Below are 24,559 nucleotides of genomic sequence, written 5' to 3'. Positions count from 1 at the left end.
GACTCTTTGAAAACCAAATTGCTTTAAAAAAATCCGAATTCGCGGAATTAAGACTTAATGGGGCAATCAAGAAATAAAAACAAAAAAATAAACGGCCATACAGCTAAGAGAGACCTATCTTTGATGTAACGTGGTTTTCGAATATAATAATATATTATTATATTCGAAAACGATAATTGTGCAGACATAGATAAGGAAATCGTCATAATTTCGACGTGTAGCGTTTATTCACAGAAGGTTGAAGTCAGCGAAACTTCCAACAAAGGGAAAATTCGAAAGAAACAACAAAAATATCAGATCATCGTCTGCCAAGAGGTGCTGTATTGAAAGTGTAAATTTAAGATTGTCTGTTACGATGTTTTATTATTTGTATTGAACTATGTAGCACAATATAACTTTCTGGGTGTTTATTAGTATTTTATAATTTATCTCATTTCAGCCAATCAAATATTTAAAATACAATGAACACTATTTCAATAGAAATGTTCATAAACTCGTATTTGCTGCAGGTTATCTTTTCTATCTATAAAAATATTTTTTGCGATATCCAGGAAAATAGTTTCCGAAACATTTGTTGATTAAATATATTTCTCATTCCGCAGAATTTAAAAAGTTATTATTATTATTATTAGTTCATAAATAAAAATTATACTTAAAAATACTCAGCATCATTTTGTTACATACCCAGGTCAGTATTTTAGTAGAATAGTTTAAATGTCAAGCGTCACAAGTAACATGATGGGGAAGCCAGGAAACCGGCGATGGATCCGAAAACTTGTTTCCAATACGTTTTCGGCTGAGCTGAAAACGAATATAGCATTTAAATTTTCTATAAATAAGTATTTTTCGAGTATTTAGCAATATAATTCTTTATGTTATATGTAGTTCTGATCGCTGTATGCGCAAGTATGCGCGTATATTTACTTAATACATAAGGAATACGCATTTGTAGAAAATTTAAATGCGATATTCGTTTTCAGTATACCCTAAAACCTATGGAAAACGATGTTTATGTAGTTTTTGTGTTGTTGACCTGGACATAGTAAACACCACCCCTAAAAAAAAAAATAAGAGACCCCCCCCCACAAAGCAGTGACAATAAAGTGGGTGCTGATTTTACGTTAAATTAATATAGAAAAGTGCATCCTTACTTTTTAAGGCTATAATTTCTCTCATATCTTGGAAACTACTTATTCCTGCAATATTAACAGTTATTTTCATTTTCAGCACCACCGAAAACATAATAGTGGTAATTTTAAAGGATTTTTGAGGATGGAAAAGTACTGCACTTTTACCGAAACATGTTATGGTTGTAAAAACTGTCAAAAATAGACTCTTGTTAATGGATTATCTACTAAATGTGTAAGAGTAAAAGTCATATCGCCCACTCATAATTCAAAAATTACATTTAAGATTCGGAACATATAAAATTGCGAAAAAGGTGCTCTCTCTCATATATATATATATATATATATATATATATACCCTTTAGCTTTATTTTTGCTGCTTTGGAATGAATTTTGCTTTGTTTTTTTTATTTTTTTATTTTTTGCGTTGTTGTGTCTCTTGTGGTCTTGCCAGACCACTAATATATATATATATATATATATATATATATATATATATATATTTTATATATATATTTTATATATATATATTTTATATATATATATATATATATGTATATATATATATATATATATATCTGTGTGTGTGTGTGTGAAAGAGCTGATGTTGTATCCTTGATTTCCTCAAACGCCGCTGGACATTCAGGCGTCCAATCGCAGCCCTTTTCTTTTTTCAGTAATTCATTCAGTGGGGCGCGCAAGTCATGCATGTTCAGAAAACTTTGGAGTGCTTGCACATTATGGGAGCAGGCATGTTCTTTGTCGCTGGTTCCTTCTCGGAGTCGGAGTATCTACCATTTTTCATAAATCATGTGACCTAGGTATTTTACCTCATAAGCAAGAAAACGTAGTTTCATTCACTTTAAAACCGAAGCTTTGAATTCTTTTAAAAACTGTATGTGTTTGCGATGCTCGGCTGTCGATTTACTATGTGTAAATGAAGTTGAGGCCGCCCAGCATGGTGCCCATGACCTGTTAAAAAATCATAGCTGCTACCTGGACCCGGACAGCATATTTCCCAAACTTGTAGAGTCCCCTGTGTGTATTGATGCAAGGGAGTTTGGAGCATTCATCCTCGACGGGGATCTGTAAGTATGCGTTACTTAAATCCACCTTAGACAATATTTAACAAATATTTATTTTTTAATACCTCATCTGGTATAAGTAAGGGGGTCGTGGTAATGTAAAAGAGCTGCATTTAGACCCGTTGAAAAATCCACGCATACAGGCATCTGATTTGTCTTCTTAGTCACACATGCGGTAGGAGCTGCCTAATTACAGGTACTCATTTTCGATAGTATTCCGGCCTTTTTTTTAGCTGACGCAGTTCCTTATTGATTTTCTTAGCTGGCGCAAACGGAACGTTTCGTTTCTTCGTGAACACAGAGCATTTTCTTTTAGTTTTGACCTCGCTATTGCCTTGTTACATCTTCCGAGACCCGATGAGAAAACTTCTGAAAAATTTTCCTTGAACTCGCACTTCGGTCGTTGTGCCCCCTATAGATGAGTCTTCTTTATGGAAGAATTTGTCCATAGATTGCTCCCACAATTCAAATCGTTCCAACCAATCCGTTCTGAAGAGGTTTTTGGATGCAGATAAACTTTCACTTTTTTTGGTAGTGATATTTAATGTCACATAGAGTGTCAGTTCTCTCTCAAATTTTACTTTATTGCCAGTAACTGCCCGAGCTGACTTTTTTGTCTTACGAATGCTTAGTTTCTTTAACCATTTCCATGTCTGCAGGTTGATAATGGACAGATCTGAACCAGAGTCCAACTGTAATTCCATTATCTTATAAGGAATGTTGACAGTGACGTCTTTCCGCCGGTTACTCTCGATTTTTATGCCGAATCTTGTTGTCGAACCCTATGGAGTTTGTGCTTTTTGAAATGCGGCGCATAGCATGTTTGTTTTTGTAAAAACATCTAAAGGACCAATGTTGTTCGCCTCAACTGCTGAACGGCCTGGTAGGCAAATTAGGTTTGGATATTGTATGACAACATTTTGGTTGTGCCTGTTTTTTTCTTGTTTTTATTTGTTTGTTTGTTTGTTTGCTTTTCCTCATGAGAGTAACCCTTTAGTCTTAAACTAGTACTTCATACGTATGACATGCCTGATTCCTAGATGTTCCGTGAGTCATTGTTTATACTGACTAAACGTTGGAAATCCTCGGCAACTTTCTGGAGAGTGAACCTTGGTTAATTTTTGCGTCCGTATAGGACTAGTCATCTTATCTCTGCGTCGTGCAATATTTTTGAGCTAATGACCGGTAGATATTTAGATTGATGCTCACATCATCAATATTTGACACAAGGTCTAGAAAGTGGGGATCAAAGCAAGCTCCCCTAAAGGAGGGATACTCTTGCAATTACAAAAAAATGCCCGAGTATCTCCGTCGGAATTTCACGGTCGGGGCGCCTCAAGCGACAAGCAATTAACTTGCCTCACCCGAAAGCCGGGTGGCAAGGCGTGGGAGGGTGGCTCTCCTGAATAATACCCAGACGGTGTACCTCAGTTCGACAAATGATGGGCCGGTTCCCGGCACCTCACCTGTCATGTTGAGTGTCAAGAACGGATCCTTGACTCTACCCTGTCTCTCTGCAGCCGAGGCCGCAAGGAGACACATCCCTCATCATGATCTAATAAAGGGTATTGTCCCTAACAGTCGGGAGATTCTATTTATAAACCATACGGCTATGAACTGAACAATCAAATGCTACCAACCAATCAAGAATTTTGTCATAAAAATCATAACTTTTTCTGTAACTACCTCGCATGTGTTTTCTTTGTATCAACACGGGAAGAATCTTTTGCACTATGGCTTCCAACTTTAGAACTGTCTGAGAACCAGTCACCTCCAGGACTTGTATAGAACAACTAACGATCGGAAACTGTTCTGAAACTAAACATGTCTTACAACTCATGATCTCTGCGTCTTTTTTTTTTTTTTTTGCTTAGACGAGACCCTGTGCAAAAATAAAACATTTTAAATCGTCCGCTGATAATTCAGCTAGTCGAAAATGGTCACAGTGTGTGTTAACAATAGACGCCAAAGTGATAGTCTTCGTCGTCGCGTCTTTCCAGGTTGAAATAAGTCCATCTCTTATGAAAAAGCGTCTCTTTCGGGCTGAAGAGTTCATTTTCCTGGGTAAAATATAGTCAACGAAGTTAATTTGTTCTGTGGTCTATAGTTTCCGTATACGTAAGCAGACTTTAGTATTACTCCACTCATGGCTGTTAACAGTGAATAAATCCGCGTATCTCATGTAAAAAGCATCAAACGTCATATTCTCCTCGGGTAGGTAGTTAAATGCATAGATGAATTTCATATGGTGTTTTGGTGCTGCCATCACTGTGTTTCTGTCTAATTCAACACTTAAAAATAATTCTTCGTATCTCTTCTGTTGAAGTAGCAATTTCTCGTTTGTTTCTTCTTTTAAAGTAACAATTTCTCGTCTTTTTCCTTATGTTGAAGAAGCAATTTCTCATCCAACCTAAGTTGATGATCCATCTTAGTTTTTAGTAATTGCGCAATTCTGGCCTTAGAGTCTTATATATTGGTATCATTTCGAGGCGAACGACAAAAAAAGAATGCTTTTCTGAAACTGGGCAAATAAAAATCTAGAAGGCAAAAAAAAAAATAAATAAATAAACGTGTGTGTGTGTGTGTGTGTGACAGTAAATGGGGGGGTTCCTAAGAGTTAATGTTACAAAAATGGCATTCTTACCTGCTAGCAAAAGAAAAATAATGTCAACGTTTGGGTGTGTATTACTGTACACATAGATTCGAAAAAGTTGTCAAAAATATATATATATATATATATATATATATATATATATATATATATAACAGATAAATGTTACCAAAGGCAAGATAATTTACTTTTCTGCTAAACTGGATACATTTTTTGTGTTTTTATTCAATGTAACATTTATTCAGCTCGAAAAACATACAGTGTTTACCGATGTATTCGAAAATTCAAGATGCCGTCTCACACCCTCTTTAACACCTTAAGTATGGAAAAAGGTGTTATAAATAAAAAAAACTATACAAAATACTATTAAAAACCTGCCGGATATATGTCAACCTATCTCACGGTAACATATATTCACTGAGTGTTTAACAGTATTTTATCCGGTTTTTTATTTATAACATCTTTTCCTGAACTTACCGTGTTAAAGAGAGAATAAGACGCCATCTTGAATGTTCCAATACATCGGTAAAAACTGTATGCGTTTCGAGCTGAATAAATATGTTACATTGAATAAAAACACGAAAAATATATCCAGTTTGGTAGAAAAGTAACTTATCTTGCCTTTGATAACATTTGTTATATATTTGTTTTTTGACAACTTTTTCGAATCTATGTGTACAGTAATACAAACCCCAACGTTTCAATAAATAAAAAATATTCACTTCCAATCACAGTCAGGAAAAAAAGTATTCAAAACAAGACAAAACAAAAAATGAATAATTCAGTTTTCCCAGTACATAGAATAAAATGTTTTCTAACGGACGCCAGGCGTAAGAAATATACACCAATTTGAATATCTCAGAGTTATTTAACCAAATCACTTGCAAACACGTGCCGAATTAGGTCAACGTATTTAACAATGACAGTTTCGTTTTTTTTTTTTCTTCATAAAAAAAGAACAGTTTTTTTTTTCTTTTCAAGCAAAAAAAGCTTATTTGCATACGTGAACATTCACATATCGAATTCAGGTTTAATAGTTCTTTCCTCTAACAGCACATCGTAAGAAATTAATAATGACGTCGTGTATTTTTGTTTTTTATTTTGCAAAGATAAACATTTTTTTTTCAACTTTCAAGGAATAAAAAAGACATTGCCAAACTTCTGGTATAGAATTTTTTTTCGTAAAGAAACAAGGAGTGTCTTATTTACGAATTCATCCAACGTTGCGTATTTACCGACTTGCACTTTTTTTTTCAAAAACCTCCTCATGTAACAGGTTTTACCTAGTCGTTTCCATTTATCTTGTGTAAGCCGAATTTTTTTCATCGGCAACATGATTTTTGGGGGATGTTTCACGTGTAATTCAAATTCTTCGACGGCACTGTTGTGGCCACACTGGGATATTTTAAAATTCGGTTTTCCGTCACGAGTTTTAAAATATTTGTCGCCAGTTGTGATATCATTGGTTGAATATATTACGAAAACGACACAGAAACAATTGAATAAATATGTATTAACAAAAATACATAAAAGTGGTAACGGAACAATATCTTTGCTCATGGCAAAACTAGTTGTGAACGACCATCTGCTCCGCGCGTCTATATCCGACACACTCGTAACCCGCTCCTCGTACTCGGAAGTGACGTCATAACGTAGTTTATTATTCCCTTTAATAGGGGTGCGTCCCTAACAATAACAAGAATGAAAAAGCATTGGAAATGCAAAAGGATATAGGGATGGTATAGCAAAAAGTATACAAACAAAATAGCTATGAATGGCTAGGCACATGGAAATAGAATTGCATCCAAAGTATAGCCCTATAGCTTTTCTCCAATCTTCATTCCGTGCCATCATTACGGTTGTAAAAAGTTATATGGCTATACTTTGGATGCAATTCTATTTCCATGTGCCTAGCCATTCATAGCTATCTTGTTTGTATACTTTTTGGCATACCATCCCTATATCCTTTTGCATTTCCAATGCTTTTTTATTCTTGTTAATTAGTATTTTTACTTACAGTCTTATTTTTACATTCATAATAGTATTGTCTTTTTTAGGAGGCGGCTCATTGCCGCCTCCATTAGTAGCAGGTCGCTTCCTGCTGGGTTTTAGGTCTTTGGGTTTTGGGCCTTAGGAGTTGCCTCTTGGTCCTCCATCGGTTCTATATTACATAGAGAGTGCTACCAACTCTCTGATAAAACAGTTAGAGTATTATAAAGTTCTAAAATGTTCATACCTTCACTATTAAAGTTTTCTTGGTTCATTCTTTGGCGTTTTGGCAAAGATTTGGCAGTTTTTGATATTTATATTTATAATAGTTTGTGCATGAGGCAGCTTTTTCCCCTTGGGATTCCTGTTATACCGTGCTTTTGAGTCAGCACGTAAGGCAGCCTTCTTTTTTTCTGGTTCTTTGTTATAAAGAGCACGTGAGGCAGCTTTTTCCCTTCGGAATCCCTGTTATACCGTGCTTTTGAGTCAGCACGAGGCAGCCTTATTTTTTCTGGTTCTTTGTTATAAAGAGCACGTGAGGCAACCTTCTTTTTTCTGGTTCTTTGTTATAAAGAGCACGTGAGGCAGCCTTCTTTTTTCTGGTTCTTTGTTATAAAGAGCACGTGAGGCAGCTTTTTTCTCCTCAGAATCCCTGTTATACCGTGCTTTTGAGTCAGCACGCGAGGCAGTCTTCTTTTTTCTGGTTCTTTGTTATAAAGAGCACATGAGGCAGTTTTTTCCCCTCGGGATCCCTGTTATACCGTGCTTTTGAGTCAGCACGTGAGGCAGCCTTCTTTGCCTCAGGATTTGTATGATACTTAATTTTTATTATTTCAGCATTTTTCTGATAGTATTCTTTTTGCTCAGATAATACCTTGACTTTGTTTTTTCATAGTCTATATTTCTCTGAGCTTTTTTACTACGTGCTGACTTTGGCATTTTTTATTAAATGTAAACATATAACACTTATGTGTATCTTACTTATCACTTATCTTATAGCAAGACAACTCTCGTAGAATTGAGATACTGCCCCGTCACCAATAGTTAAAGTGTGGAACGGTATATACACCAATATTGTAGTTGTTATCTTTATATGAATTCCTAATCAGTGACAGTGTGAGGTTACTTGGTTAATTTATTGTAGTTTATTTTAGAAAACTTACTTGTTTTTATTAGTAGATTGTGTATAGTAGCCACAATATCTAGTTATTTTTGTGGCTAGGGCTTGGATTTTGATTCCTTTTGGTCAGCTTCCAGTGAGTTTTTAGAAAATTACTTTCTTGCAATTTCTTTTGCGGTTAATTTAACTTATTTCCTTTGGCGTTTGGTGAGTTCTTAGAAGAACTGGTCTGATCTACTTTTCTTAGCGAGCGAAGAGATTCAGCTGCATTTAACAATAGTTGCTATAGTGTATTTTTGCGCATGCGTGAGAATTTCAAGTTTCCTCCTTATTTTTCAATAGTTTGACAGTAGTCATGTGTCTTTCTACCGAGAGCGACAGACGTCAGTGTTAGCCGTGATCGTCTAGAGGTTAGGACCCCACGTTGTGGCCGTGCTAACCTAGGTTCGAATCCTGGTCACAGCATTGACATTTTGAACATATTTTACAGTCCAAAATCTGAAGAATTATTTGTTTTTATAACATTGTTTTTTGACGGCGTACTTGCTGATAGGTTACTCTTATAACAATTTTGATCAACTGAGATAAAGATTTCGTGGTTTCATTAACGCTGGTTGGTTACTGTTTAAAGAAAAAACCTTAACGTTCACCTCAAATATTCAGCGTCCAAGAAATATAGGCCACTGGCAAACTGGAACGTCTGTGAGCATCCGGTCTATTATTTGGAGCTGTCCCTTTTGAGAGAAGTTCCGTGTTCGAAGTAGTCTGTCTACATTGGGTATACAGTGTTTAAAACTTGTTATTACCCGTAATCTTATTTAATTATGGAAGTAGCTAAAAAGCGATGGGTCACTGCACTTCTCCGTGTAAAGAGCAGTCGATTGATGCTTGAACTGTTGTCAGAGACCGTTCGTACACCGAGATACATCGTCTCAAAAGAAAGAAGAAAGAAGAACAAGAAAGAATGAAGAAGAACAATTGGCCATTTTTTTACCCTTTTTTTTCTTCTCTCTTTTGACATTTTAACCGACGTTCTGAAACTCGCTGGGTTCGTAAGACGCTTCTCTGATAGAATATGTGCTTTTTGAAACTTATAAGTTGATTTTAGTTGAGATTTGGATAGTTTTGTTTTGTAGGCGTATATAGGCGTGTACGGGCCATCCCTATATAGAGAGTGCTACCACCTCTCTGATAAATGTTTGTGTCGGATCTGTAAAAATGTACCAAATTCGAAATATGCTTGAGGAGCGGTTTTTCATGAAAATAAATATTTGGATCTTGGCATGTAACTATACATTTATTCTTATACTAGCAAAAGTACCCGTCGTTGACAGGGTTAAAAAACAGCCTACAGAAAATGGACTCTGATTTATGAAAGTATGATAGGTTATGAAAATGAAGGGTTGTAAAGAGATAATTTCGAATTTGGGGGTATCAAACCCAAAGCAAAATATGATGAAAGTAAAAATAAATTTATAAACCCCATAATTCATTATACCATAGCGGTTCACACTGAAACACTTATCACACTATTCTGTGGATCTTTATTAACAAACCTTGTTAAACGTTGTGACATATTTACATTCTATGGAGTTCAGGCGCAAACGAACGCCCCATAATTTTATTATAGCATATTTATTCAAACTGAAACATAATTATAAAAGTATAGATATCACAGATAGATATAAAACGTCTTTATTAAAGTTTGTGCCTATTTCCATTCTATGGAGGCCAGGCGCGAAGGCTGTCCCCACAATTTTATTATACCATCCCTATTTAAGTTAAAACATACTTATCAAAGTATTATTATGCACATCTATATCAGAAACACTTGTAAACGTTTTTTTTTATTATTTATTTCCATACTTTCTGGACTAGGCGCGAACGCAGACCTCACAATTTTAATGAACAACCGTTCTGCAAGATCAAACATACCCATTCCTGTGTCTCGATACATCTTCTATCATTCTATGTAATCAGATTTTTAAATAGTCAACCATATAAGAGCCTATTCGTGACCACACACACACACACACACACACACACACACACACATGTGAGAGAGAGAGACGCACACACAAATAGAGAGAGAGAGAGAGAGAGAGAGAGCACGCTTATATACTGGAAATGATTGTGTGTGAAATTAATTGATTTGTGTATGACATTTTTATTTAGACGTAATTCACTTCAGTTAATGGAAGCCTATTGCTTATTGGCGTTAATTTCAAAAAGCCATATTAGCTTGCGTAGGAGAAAAGCACAAGAGAGAGAGAGAGAGAGAGAGAGTTAAGGATGAATGAGATAAACGGATATATAGTAGGTGTGAGATCTAAATATAATATCAAAGGAGAAAACATGAAATTATTATAATATTAATGCCTCAGCTTAAAAATATTGATGCAAAGACTGTTAATGCACTCATAGCCATGAACGTGCTTGTGTCAAAATGCGTTGAATGTGATACAGAGTTTGATCATTTGAAATTTGAATATTGATGACATTTATATATTGTGGATGTATAATAACATGCATATGTTTATCTAAATGCGTATATTGGTAACGCGAGACTAAAATAAAATGACAATTAGTAATATCAGTAATAAATAAGGTTGTGACAACAGGATATTCTTTTCATTGTTTTAACTCTTAAGTAAATACCCGTTAATAGCTTCTATGATTTTATATAGACTGATGTGGTTCTGGGTTGATTTTAGCCCAATTAATTTTCGTGTCTCATTTTATCAATTTATTTATGTTATTACTTTTCATTTTTAGACGTAATCCACTACGTTAGTTTACTCTAATTTGTTATTTTCTCTAATCATCAAATGTAGATATGTATATAGAAATCTAATTTACATAAGGAAACAATGCTGCTCTCCCCCATCATTATATATAGCCTGAAATCCTCCGACCTTCTCGTCAGTGACTATCGCTCTTGAAAAAACCCGCATAAATCCGGCGATCGTTGAGTATTCAGGCCCTTTCACCTCCATTCTATTTCATATTGTCGACTTTAATCCACCTCAACAATAATATATATAGTCTTTGAAGTTTTTTTAACATTTGAAACTACACAAAAAATTACTTTTTATCATTCGTTAAAAAAAAAAAAAACACTTAGTCAGTAAGTCATTTAATCACCTGCAATCACTGCATCAACTCTCTCGAATTTACTATAATACCAATTTTTTTTTTATTTTTATTTTTTTAAGGGATCATCAGTTGTTTACCATGAAACACTGTTTCGGGGATTTAAAAACAAAACAGTATATTACTTCATGGCTCCCCAGCAGTGTTGATCAAACACCACCACCCTTAATCTTATATATATATATATATACTAGCAGAAGTGCCTGTCGTTGACTGGGGTCAAAAACAGCCTACAGAAGATGGACTGTTATTGATGAAAGTCTGATAGGTTATGAAAAGGAGGGGGTTGTAAAGAGATAGGTTTTGATACTCAAAAATTTTACTCTAAGATAATATGATTAAAGTAAAGATACTTTTCGTGAACATATATTTTTTATATCAACTTTGTTTCCATTTGTAGCCAAGAGTGACCAACAAAATGATGTTTCCTTACAAAGAGAAAATGTTATATATATATATATATATATATATATATATATATATATATATATATATATATATATATATATATAATATAAATATACAAGTAATAAATGTTACAATAGTCAATAAAAGTTACTTTTATTGTAGAAAAGTTCATTGGTTTGTATTTTTAAGTAGTTTGTAATTTTTTTTTCCATTTCACGAACCGGTTTTAAAAAAAAATCAAAATGACAGCGACATTGAAATGGAGAACCCCGTTTTCAAATTGAAGAAGGGGCACCTGAGCATTCTATGTTAACATTTTAAGAGAGTTCCGTCAACGTAAGGAATATGTACAAACATATTTTAATGTTTTCCGTTATTTTGTGCTTGAGGAATTTTCGATTATAGCATGTGTAGTTTATATTAAAATTCATTTAAGTAGTTATCGCCTCAAATTTCGGTTTAATTTCGGTTCGCTGAAATTATTTACAAGTATAGAGCATTAAAAACCATTTCCAAACAAAAAAACGCGAACTTTACTTTTATTGACTATGGTAACATTTATTTCTTTTATATTTATTTTTTTCTTGTAGTCGTTTGTTTGCTTTTCTGGTAAACACGCTTACTAAATAATATCGATGAAATATCGAAAAACAAAGAAACAAAAACAGTTTTGAAAAATAATGAAGCTTTACTTACTTTAGTAAAATAATCCGAAACAGCAAAATGGGATATTAAAAAAAAAACAAAGACGTAATTACTTAAGTTTTTCAAAGCAAAGAATCGAAAAGCTTCGTTTCATTTTTACAGAATTGAACGGTGTAGTATTGCGCCGTCAGATTCGGGGTTGTATATTGTAATGTAAAGAACACGCAGAAAGGGCTGTAATCAACTGAATTCCTTCTAGTACACTGCTTTCACTTTAATAAGAACGTGAATTTAAGAGGTGAATTTATTCGACACAATATGATTCAACTCCAAAAAATAAATAAAACCTAACGTTAATTAAGATTAAAGTTAAGGTGTTATTGTTGATCTTCACCCCTTTTAGAAAACCTTGTTAAACTTTGTGACATATCCACATTCTATGTAGGTCAGGCGCAAACGACCACCCAATAATTGTATTATACTATATTGTTTCAAACTGAAACATTATTATCAAAGTATACTTACGCAAATAGATATGAAAAGTCTTTGTTAAAGTTTGTGCCATATTTCCATGGAGTATAGGTGCGAACGCAGACCTCACAATTTTATCCTACCATCCCTATTTAAGTTGAAACGTACTTATCAAATTATTCTTATCAAAAACCCTTGTAAACTTTTTTTTCATTTTTTAATTTCCATGCTTATTTTTAATTTCCATACTTTGGGGGCCGGGTGCGAAAGCAGACCCCCACAATCTTTATGAAACACCGTTTTGCCAGGTCAAACATACCCATTCCTGATCCTCGATACATCTACTATCATTAAAATCAATCAGTTTTTTAAAATAGTCGACCATATAGGAGCCTATTCGTGACCAGACACACACGCACACACGCAGACTACAGCTTTATATTATAGAAGATATATATATATATATATATATATATATATATATAATAAATTCCACAGCCAAACAACATCGCAGCCCACAAAATCCATGACAATCAACGAACTGGAAGTCCAATATATATATATATATATATATATATATATATATATATATATATATATATACTCAAGAAGCGAGCAAATAATACATTACACCCGTAGTTAAAAATCATAAAGATAGGATCATAATAGCATATCATTCAGTACAGTGCCATCAGAACGAAAGCAGAACATGATACCTGGGAATATACCATGATTATACAGGGTGACCCAAAAAACGGGCCCCAACTCTAATTAGGCTCCGTTTCTTAGTGTTTTGTCCGCATGAAATGAAACTTTGGTCATAACTAGTTTATTATATTCAAAACATAACATCCAAACATTAGGGTCTTTGGCCTTTTTTTCTTCGTTCTACAGCATATGTTCTAGATGGCTCCCATTTAGCTTTTGTTTTTCTTAGGTCACCCTGTATTAGAGAACACACCAAACTTACCCTACAGAAATAAGAAGGTGACAGGGGAGAGACCTGTGTCATTTTTTTTACGAATATATACTACACTTCCTCGAACGGAGCAGATAATGCTTACAAAAATTATATCTTAAGGAAACAGCATACTAATCTATGCTAAAAAGTGTGTAGTAATTCATCAACGTTGTATCAGCACAACAGAAGAGCTCTTACTAATCACATTAAAGGAGTAAGCGACTTGATATATGTCATTTCCTGCAGATGTGGAAAACGAAATTTCTTGCTGGTTTGTCTCGTGATACAAAAACAAGCCTATATCCACTAAAAAGTTAATTGCATGATGAACACCTTCGTATCTTTTCCTTATTTATATTTTGTCGTCCTAGAATAATCATTTGTTTATACTTTTTATAAATATCTAATTTACTAAGCCTTCTGTTAAATGAATGATATGTGTAAGTTTTTAAATCTGATTTTGTATTTTTCCCTGCGTTTTTTTATTTAGTTTTTACTTACATTTGTGCTTGTGTTTTTCTTCTACTTTTAATGTGGTATTTATTTATAAATGTAGTTGCGTGTATTTCCTTTTTTTCTTCTTAATTTACATTTAACGGTTCTGAAACTACTGTAAAAAAATTGTAATCTTGGAAACATCCAGTCACAGCAATAGAAAATACTTACTTAACAGAAATAACAAAATTTGTTGTCCCTATACTATTTCATAGGTTTGTATTTGAAAGAAGCGAGAGTAGTCATTATTTATCCGTGTTTGTTGTCACAGCAGGCGCTTATTGACATGAATAAATAAACATCACACACTTTATTTCATTAGAAAGACAGAATATATGAATTTATATTTCATAGATTAATTGACGTTATATTTTCCTGGTCAGGACACCACAAAACTGTACTTCAAAGCTTATGATATAGAAGGGAGAGAGAGAGAAGCGTGAAACAGAGAAAGAGAAGACAGAACGGAAGAGAGTATCAGTTTTCATAAACGTTTTCCTTAGACGCAAACTGCTGGAGAAATGGTCGACCATTATTTTCTCAATCTTCATATTTTATATTTATACAGGGGGCTCCACTTAAAAGTAGTCCAGAATATGTAGTAGAGGGCAGAAATATTATTTTATTGTTTAAATCAGATGTAGCATTGTTTAAATTACATTTAGAGTTATAAAAGACGCTGGAATTTTTCCCTGTTGACATCTATGCATTTCTGGCCAAGTTTAGCAGCGTTTGCTGATGTTGTCTCCAGGTTTACTCTGGTGATTTTCCTGATAGCGTTGACAATGTTCTCCTTTAGTTGGTCTAGATTGTGAGGATTATTTGAATAAACATTTTGTTTTAAAGTTTCCCAAAGATAAAAATCACATAATGACAAGTATGACGAACGTGGTGGTCATAAGTCTTTGCTTATTGTTTTCTCTTCCGTAAACATTTCATGAAATTGCATCAGTGATCTTTAAGACGTGTACCATGTAGCGCCATCTTGTTGAAAAAAGAATTGCATTTTATCTTGTGGTGTCAGTTAGTCGTTAATAGGAATACTAGAGAGATTGGGCTACTTTGAAATAGCTCACTCTATATAATACATAACCGACTTTTAAAGGACTGTCGAAAAATTAGAAACGCTGGTAGGGCTTTGAGCGTATTGAATTAACTGAAAAATTGCATTATCTTTTTACCACCAGTGCTTGTAGCAAATAATAATCAATATATATATATATATATATATATATATATATATAGTATATGAATTATATTATATATGTTATACATATTATATATATTATATATATAATATATAGTATATATTTATATATATAGTATATGAATTATATTATATATATTATACATATTATATATATTATATTATATATATATAATATATATATATATATATATATATATATATATATATATATAATCAGTAATTGGTAGATATACACTTTCTAATCGGTCCTGGATATAGCCTTAAACTATATCCAGTGTTGAGGCCCAAGCTTGCGGGTTTTGGGGAGTGCGGAGCCACCCTTTAATTGCCATTGCTCCCAGGTTCACTCTGACCCGGAGTGGTAGTACCTGTTAGGGTCCCAACTATGGGTTCAATAGAAACTGACTTGAAAACAACAAGTATATTATTAAAAAAAAAATCTTCAAAATCTTTGGATTCTGCATTAAATAACGTGAAAAGGGTTGATGTGCTGTAAAAAAAAAACAATCAACCAAACAACAACACTCTCTAATTGTACATCTAAACTTTTAAGTTAATCGCGGGCATTTTTTAATCTGTATTTTTCTTGTGAATCATTAATGTCACTTTTGTCTGTTCGTTCCTCGTTTAACTACGTCTATATTTGGAATCTAATAGACTTTTCAAACGGAGAGTTTTATCATTTAAAATTCTCTTTATAAAGAGAATTAATAAGTTCACGTATTTACCTATTCCGCGTAAAAAGATAAACAACCCTTATCGACCAGCTGCATCTTTATATTCCTCATAATAATTCCTCTTGGGAACACTGTGTAATTTGTTTTTTTCTTTTTTTTGCTCATTTTTGGTAACATTTTTTTTCTCGATTGAAATATTTACAGATGTTATCCTCTACGTTTTGTATATTATATCTAATTGCTGATGAATTATTTTCCTGTAAGCAATGTTGATTTATGCAAATGATTTACTAATGTTTCGTTGAACACAATTAGCTATTTTTCTTATCAAGTACGGTGTTGTACATGTCCATACATTTAATGATAGTATAGGCATACCATGAGTTATAATATATCCGTTATACTTTATGTACGCAGCATATTTTAATATCCTGCCATATTGCCCGTGAGGGAATCACGCTTCTATCCATCCAGTCGACAGCAAGATTAATGTTCTTTATTTCGAGTGTGTACCTCACATATGACTTTTGAAGGAATACAATAATTAATCATGTAGGTCAAGAAGAAAATAAGTTGTATTATATTTTTACACAACAATGTACCTGTAAATAATTATTAGAACTAGTTGTGGTTTTAGTATTACAATTGATATTAAATCCTAAGTAATCTAGCATCATATATAATCAAAATTGATGGGTCAGCACTGCGTTTGTTTAATATACATACGTATTAGCAGGACCAGTTTCCGAGGTAATCTAGGAGAATGCTAAATAAAACAAATATATATTTAAGGATTCTTATTTAATGAATGTACGTATTTTTGTGAAGTGTTCATAAAAAACTATATTGTTTACCTTGCTGAAGTCATCATTTAATAAATAGAAAAAATAGGAAACGTTTACTTCAAATTTTATGAAAACAACTTAACATTTAAGAAAAACGGAATTTAAATCAATTTAATATATATATATATATATATATATATATATATATATATATATATATATATATATATATATTAATTATACAAATCCATAATAAAGATAAAAGTAAATGTTACGGCAACGTATATTATGTTAAAATTTCGAAAAAAAAAAAAATTAATATATCTTTGTCATGTTAGATAAAATGAAATATGAGTGTTATCGAGTGTTGCATAAATACAAGTGTTATTAGGCGTTGCATGAAATGAAATATAGGTAGTATCAGGTAAAAAAATATACTTTCCGTCAGACCGTTTTTGATGACTCTATAGTACATAAAAATAAATCTAAAATCTATTAAATATCGAAAATTTTGTGAAATTATAAGACTTAGTTGATTTTTTGGTAGAGTTATACAAAACATGTATGTTTACACGTTAAAATGGCTACTGTATAAGAACATTGTTTTAAGATGTCGATAATGTAAACAGAAACTTAGTGTGCCATTTTTTTAAATTATTGGAAGATTATTTTAGGCTTCTTCTTTTTAATGGTACATAAGTTACGATGATAATATAAAACTACATAAAATTACACCGTGTTTCATATAGGAATTAATTATGTGGTGTGCTTTGGAGTGGTCATTTATTTAGAAAATGAGAATCCCCCATAATATAGATAACGAATATAGCTGAAATAGTAATTCTCCCACTCGCATGTATTAAATGAACGCTTATTCATACATTTTCTGAGTAAAAATGACAATCATGGCACACGAATTTTTCGTAAAAAACTGACCTTTCTCACACATACAAGGTCAAATAAATGATATTGGAAAAAGTTGAAACTACTGCTTGCTTATTTGCCACGCTGTTTTCGGTTGAATTCGGAAACGAAAAAAAACGGCGGTTTTTATGAAAGGTATAATCATTTTACAATTACAGAATAAATATCAATTTTATTTAAGTTTAGAACCGTTCTTGCGGGGATACATTTTTAAATAAGGTTTTAGTGACCCCGCTCTTCCTGGAAAAAATGTGGCAGTTGAAAAAACTATCCTCAGTGTTCGTTCTTTTCCAGTTACGGCATAAATACAAAAAGTAGTAAATTAAGCTACGATCTAAATATTGTAAGTCTTCTAATTGTTTTCTTAAATAAGTCAGTCATTTTCATTTGTTGTTTATAGTTAAAGAAAAATCAATTTCTTTGTACGCTTGTTTGCCCTGTGTTAGTTGAAGTACAGCATAGTTATAAAAATCAATGGCCGTTTTCTCCCAGAGCACGTGTAAAGTAAATGAACCTGTTATATTACTAGTAGTAGCATTTACAATAATACTAAAAGCAATAAATAATAGCAGTAGAAATAATAATAATAATAATACACAAAACAAAATAATACTCACATTTAAAAAGAAACGTAGGTTTGTGTCGTGCAGTTTTCACATATATGAATGCCAGAAAATTAAAGAGCAAACCATTGTGTGGTCTAAGTACGTCTTGAATAAGTAAATTTATTAGTAGTACTATTAAAAATAAGTATAATAATAATAATAATAATAATAATAATAATAATAATAGGTAGTAGTAACAAAACTTATACAAATAGAACTAGTACTAATAGTATTAGTCACAACAGCAGTGTAGTAGAAATGTTACGAATAGCCTAACCATATATATATATAGTCCAAGCTAATATGCCAAAAGATTTCTTTAAATTAGTAGAAGATTCTTTCAAGCATCCTCACATATACAGCACGATCCTAAATAAAAACTCTATTACATTATCCTTATCAACTATGCCTAATGTAGCACAAACTATTATAAGCACTAATAATAGGAAAATAGAATCAGCATCACAAAATAATTAATGACAACCCTAGTCTAGACCAACCAAACTGCAATTGTAACGACCCAAATACTGCCCACTGGAGAATGACTGCGTACACTCAGACGTCATATATTCATGTAAAGTAACAGAACTCCCGACTAATACGAAAACTAATAAGCTGACAGCCCAAACCTATAGTACCAGTTACACCAGAGAGGATGCACATAACCCAATAAGCAATAGTACACAATCTGAACAACTGACCACACAGCATATAGGTATAAGCTCCACAGAACCTGAACATAGAAACTAAGGCCACCCCCAGATAAATGAAGTACCTCTAGATACACCGCGCACAAGCAAGCCCTATAATACATACAGACATAGGATTATCCTCCTTCCCGATAAAGGCCAGAATTGCGAACCATTTACAATGATTCTCAAAGGAAACCCCTAAAACAAAAGCTGCCCCATCTAACCTAGTTAGTAATTTGAAACAAAACAAAATAGACTTTACATTAAAATGGAAAATACTAAGAAAAGTCATACAGCCCAGGATCTAAATACTCCTTCCATGTAACGCAGAAACGACCGCGATTATAACGGCGCCTAAAAAATCAAACACCCTCAATTCAAAACAAGAGATACTTTCCAGTCGCAGGCACAAGAGAAAGTTCAGGTACGTAAATGCAATTAACTCCACTGAAAATTCACCCCCGGAGAGGAACTAACTTATTGAGCTTCCCCGCCATCCATAAGATGCAACAATATACATCACTAACCGTTTCCCCTAGTATTGGACTATCGGACAACACCCCAAACCATTTTTAACCACCCATAAGCACTCGCGATCTGAAAAAATCGCCATAAAAAACTTCAACTCTTCAATATAAAATATTAGCACACCCTCTGACCACACAACCATTACATAATTTTAAATAAATTACCAACCTAGAATCGCCTGCATCTTGGCAATGCCTAATTAACAATATATCTGCTTTAAACATAAGCCTACAAACAATTTTGCCTAACAAACCCTATCCTCGTAAATATGTACACTAAACACCACCTGTTAAATTGCAACCAAACCACACACTAGCACACGATGCAACGAGAATATAACCTAAACAATAAAAAACCTAGGCCCAATTGAAAATATACCTTAGAAACCACTTCCAAGGGCTACAGATTTAAAACCTAAATATAGAACCATCTAACTGCCACCCCTAAACCCCAGTGGCGAGCCCGCCCCCCAAATAAGAAATTGTTTAAAAATTAGCGCATTTGGTCTCCACTATAAGATTTACAGTAAGCCCTCCACCCAGTAGTATTTACATTAAAACTTTTAAATCTACCGAAAATATAACCTAAGAAAAGCTCACCCGATTCAACCCAACCCACCCCGTCACCCATACAGACATATCCCCATTCCTATCCTACCCCTCCGACTACCAGCTAAGCGCGTTTCCAACCGCTTACAAGCAAAACGTGTATTTTCCAATTTTCTTCTAGATGCTACTTGTTATTGACAATATAACTTGGATTTGAACAAAGTTGAACCAGTCCCGTTTCGGGTAATTTCCATCACAAGAGTCTCCGTTGAAAAAATACAGTTTTTTTGGCCATCCAAATTAGGATGAATAAGATTTCACCAGACCAACACATCTACGAAAGACAACCCTAACAAAATATTTGGAGAAATATGGAGCTTTAAAGGACAGCTATAAACTATGCTTCTTGTATCTCTTGGAGATTAGAACTACTACACTAAGTAGTTATGCCGATTCGATGGACCTACCCTCGTGTTCATAAACGAGAAAGTATTATTACATTTTCTAGCCCTTGCTTGTTCATATAAACATAAATTTGATGGCCTTTATAATCGAACTTCAAGAAATTTAAAGTATTAAGGTGGACTCTTGAAACTACCGTTCCCAGTGGAGCAATCCTTTAATTTAATTTAAACCAAAGATTCACCGGACTCTTACGCTTTCTCGGCTTATTCTAAATATATATATATATATATATATATATATATATATATATATATATATATATGTTTTTATCTGTGTTTGTATATATGCATATATGCATATATATGCCTATATTGTTGTATATATGTATATATATATATATATATATATATATATATATATATATATATATATATACAACAATATACGCATATATATACATATATATATATATTCTTTATTTTTCTTTATTTTGTGCGGGACCACTTACCCCTCACTCCTCAACCCCATTTCCTGCTACTCTGACTCTCCACTTGTCTGTATCCCTTTCTTTTACGCACCCGTAATAATTAGTATTAACAGTATTTTCATTATTATTGGTAGTAGTGGTGGTGATGTTTGGGGTAGTAGTAAAAGTATTGTTATTACTATCTTTATTATTATCATTATTATTACTGCATTGTTTTTTAACGCTATTACTGCTGCTTTTATTAATGTTTTTATTATTATTATTATTAGTATTATTATTATTATTATTATTGTTATTATAATCATCATTGCAATTGCTGTTATTATTATCCCCGTTATTATCCCCGTGATTGCTACCATAACCACTACCATTATCTCCATGTTCACTGTTATTAACATTAACTTGTAATTTGCTTTATCACAACTATTGGTAATATTACATTTAATGTTTATTTTTACGGTTACCTTTAATTTTGTCTTTATTTCATCTTTATTTTTATCTTCAGTTTTACTTTTATTTTATTTTCAGCTTTATTATTACTACTATTATTATAATTTTCATTACTATCATCTTTCGTACTATTATAATTACCCTACTATTATTTGGTATATTTGTACCACTCTCATAAGTAGCAATGGTTTCCTTACTCCTCCACTTTGACTTCAATATGTATACTTAACCTTTAGCATCAAGTTAAACGCACTCATAGTCATGGTCACCCTAATCTCCGACCGCCCCTTATGATCATACTCCCTATATCATAACAGTAGAAACTTATGAATATATTGCCGCATATTACCTTTCAGTTTTACCCCCCCCCCAATTATAAGCGAATTTATAGACGCCATTTGCCGTTTAGGTGGCACCAATCAAAATCAAAATTACCCACTTCATAGAAAATATGCACCCCAAAAACCGTTAAAATAAATTACCACGCAACAACAATACACCCCTATTTAACCATAATGCATATACCCCTGAATCTCAATACTATTTTAAAGACCATATATAATCTTATATATCATACTATATATAACAAGCTTCTCCTTATTTATTTAGAATTCAATAAAGCTTCCCCCAACATTCTATAATTCCTCTTAAATTTCGTTCATAATGAACCTTACGCTAGACGCCGCATCTTCCCCATGCTACCTAGCACCTTCTCTACTCTTCTGATGAGAAGCATTAGGCTTCGAAATGTCCTCGCATAAAGAGTCCCTTCTATCCCCGAAATTTTGCCTGTATTCCATTATTAAATAAATGACCCGTTCTATATCTACCAATATATAGTTTTGTGTCTTCATTTTATACGCTTGTTGTCCTATTTTATTAGCTCCAATAATTATTGTTGAGCATGGCATTATCCGGATAAGTCTCCTTTGTGAAATTGAAATGTGTCTTTTCCTTTTACATTAAGTTATATATATATATATATATATATATATATGTATATATATATATATATATATATCCTGAATATGAAACAGCCGTCGTAGTCCAGTGCCATCAGGGTGTTGAGGTCCTAATCACTTTGCTATAGTCTGAGGAAGCAAAAACATCTCTATTATAGACTTTCTGTTGTCGGTGCGAGCAAAACGGCTATTGCATTTAGCCATTCTGGAAACGAAACACGCGGCAAGACATCAGTAATACTCTCTCCAAACATAAACTAGAATAACTGCACTTCGTAATAAAGATGAAAATCAATGGAATAGATCCAATAGCGTTGCTTGATTCCGGATACATCTCATCCGTTGTGAGTGGGTTGCTATGTCCACGCAAAGTGCGTAAAAGTACTACTACAATCGGGACAGGCGGGAAATGTTTTATAATCCATGAGGTGGTGAGCATAATTTTAATAGTGACTAGCAGAAATCCCTTGAAGACTGACGCACTACTGGTAAACAAAAGGGCATTAGGAGTCGACCTCGTGCTGAGAATAGACGTCATCAAGAAAATCGGCGGCGTGCATATCGACAAAGAGGGCAAGATACACGTTGCTGATGCGACTATCGGTCTGCGTGCAAAAATAGAAATGGAGTTGCCTGACTTTCGCGCAGAGTTCGAACAACGCATTAAAATCATGGACGGTGTCGTGGAAGTGATCAGGTGATCCGTCCCCAGAAAAAACATTTTGCAGCAGAATCATATAATGTAACATTCCTGCAAAAGCTCGTGCAGTATAGAATAAAGAGTTACAAATCTTGATTGATAATTGAGTGGTTGGCTCCTTATCCAGAAGAAGAATTAGGATCCTCGAAGGGCTTGATCCAATTATTAGGAGTCATTCATCAGAATATGCAATAATACCAGTGCTCGACTATCAGAAAGAACAAATATGAGTTCGTTGACTTATTTACGTCTCGTACAAGCATATGTACTAGAATGTTGAGAAAGTGGCGGCGAGCAGAATCAAATGTTCTAGTATGTGACCTTTGCAAGACATATCAGCGGGACACGTGCAGTGATCACTATATATATATATATATCACAAGCTGGACTTATTAAGTGGAAAATGTGTTGCCTGACTTGCATAAGGTCTAGACTTAATGTCCGTTTTTCAAACATTTGTTGATGCTATTTTGATGAAGGATAAGCACATACAAACGACGAACTGAATTACATTCATAGATTACAGTTAGCATATCTGCAGTAAAACGAGCTTGCCTAAATTTATATCCTCGGCCAGAAAGAAATTTTGTATATATAAGCTAGTGGGCTAGTGATTGATTGTCTAAGGACAGCGATTTAAACGAAAGAAGGGCGTTAATCGAGCGATAATTGAATTGGTTAATCCATTCATCAAAATTATTGCAAATAAGCAATCTCCCAGCAGGCATAGAAGCAATACGTCGTAAGGCATTTGTTGTAGACTTTAGAGAAAACTGGGTCAGTCAAACAGAAATGTTTTTAATTATATAGATGGGTCGAGATCAGGCATACGCTATTTCGATGTGTTTAATATTCATATTATATCACGAACATAAACTAAAAGGGGTGATTTTCAGATCATCAATTTTGGCTTCCGACGCAATGTAAAATTTGGGAGGGAATGATTTGTATGATCTAATGTGGAATTTGAGGTAAACCAGCAGGTGCCAGGTTATCCTTTTCAGCTTCGATGCAAACATTTTAAGGATTGTTTGGTCGTAGAGAATTTATTGATTGCCCGTTTACCACATCGTTGTATTTATTTTTCAGAAATCGTGGGATCCTAATTTTTTAGACTCAACTGGTAATTTCGATATGCTTGCATGTGGCTGCGTTTTTATATGAATACATTCTGCCATGAGTCGCTTTTGAAGTGAGCTGTCTATAGTCATATACTAGAATTACTTACTCAGATATCAGTCGGATATATTCATTTTTACTATATTAAAGCTTGCATGGCTTACATATCAGCAGTATTCGTACGTACAATCAACAAAAACGTCAGGTCATAATTCGATTTGTAGTGATTTGATCGTACTTGATCGTTCCCAATTATTAATATGCTAAGAATTTAGAATTTGTTGATGTTAAAACGTTGATATACTACTATATTGCCATAAGCGAAACAACTAAAATAAAATATAAACTTAGAGTTTCTATTCATCGTAAATTATTATCTGAACCATAATGGTGTAGATGCAA

This window comes from Euprymna scolopes, chromosome 1, assembly GCF_053919585.1.
Source record: "Euprymna scolopes isolate OS-2025 chromosome 1, ASM5391958v1, whole genome shotgun sequence".
In the NCBI taxonomy this organism is placed as follows: Eukaryota; Metazoa; Mollusca; class Cephalopoda; order Sepiida; family Sepiolidae; genus Euprymna; species Euprymna scolopes.
The sequence above is the reverse complement of the archived record's forward strand: the minus strand, read 5'-3'. Positions refer to the sequence as shown.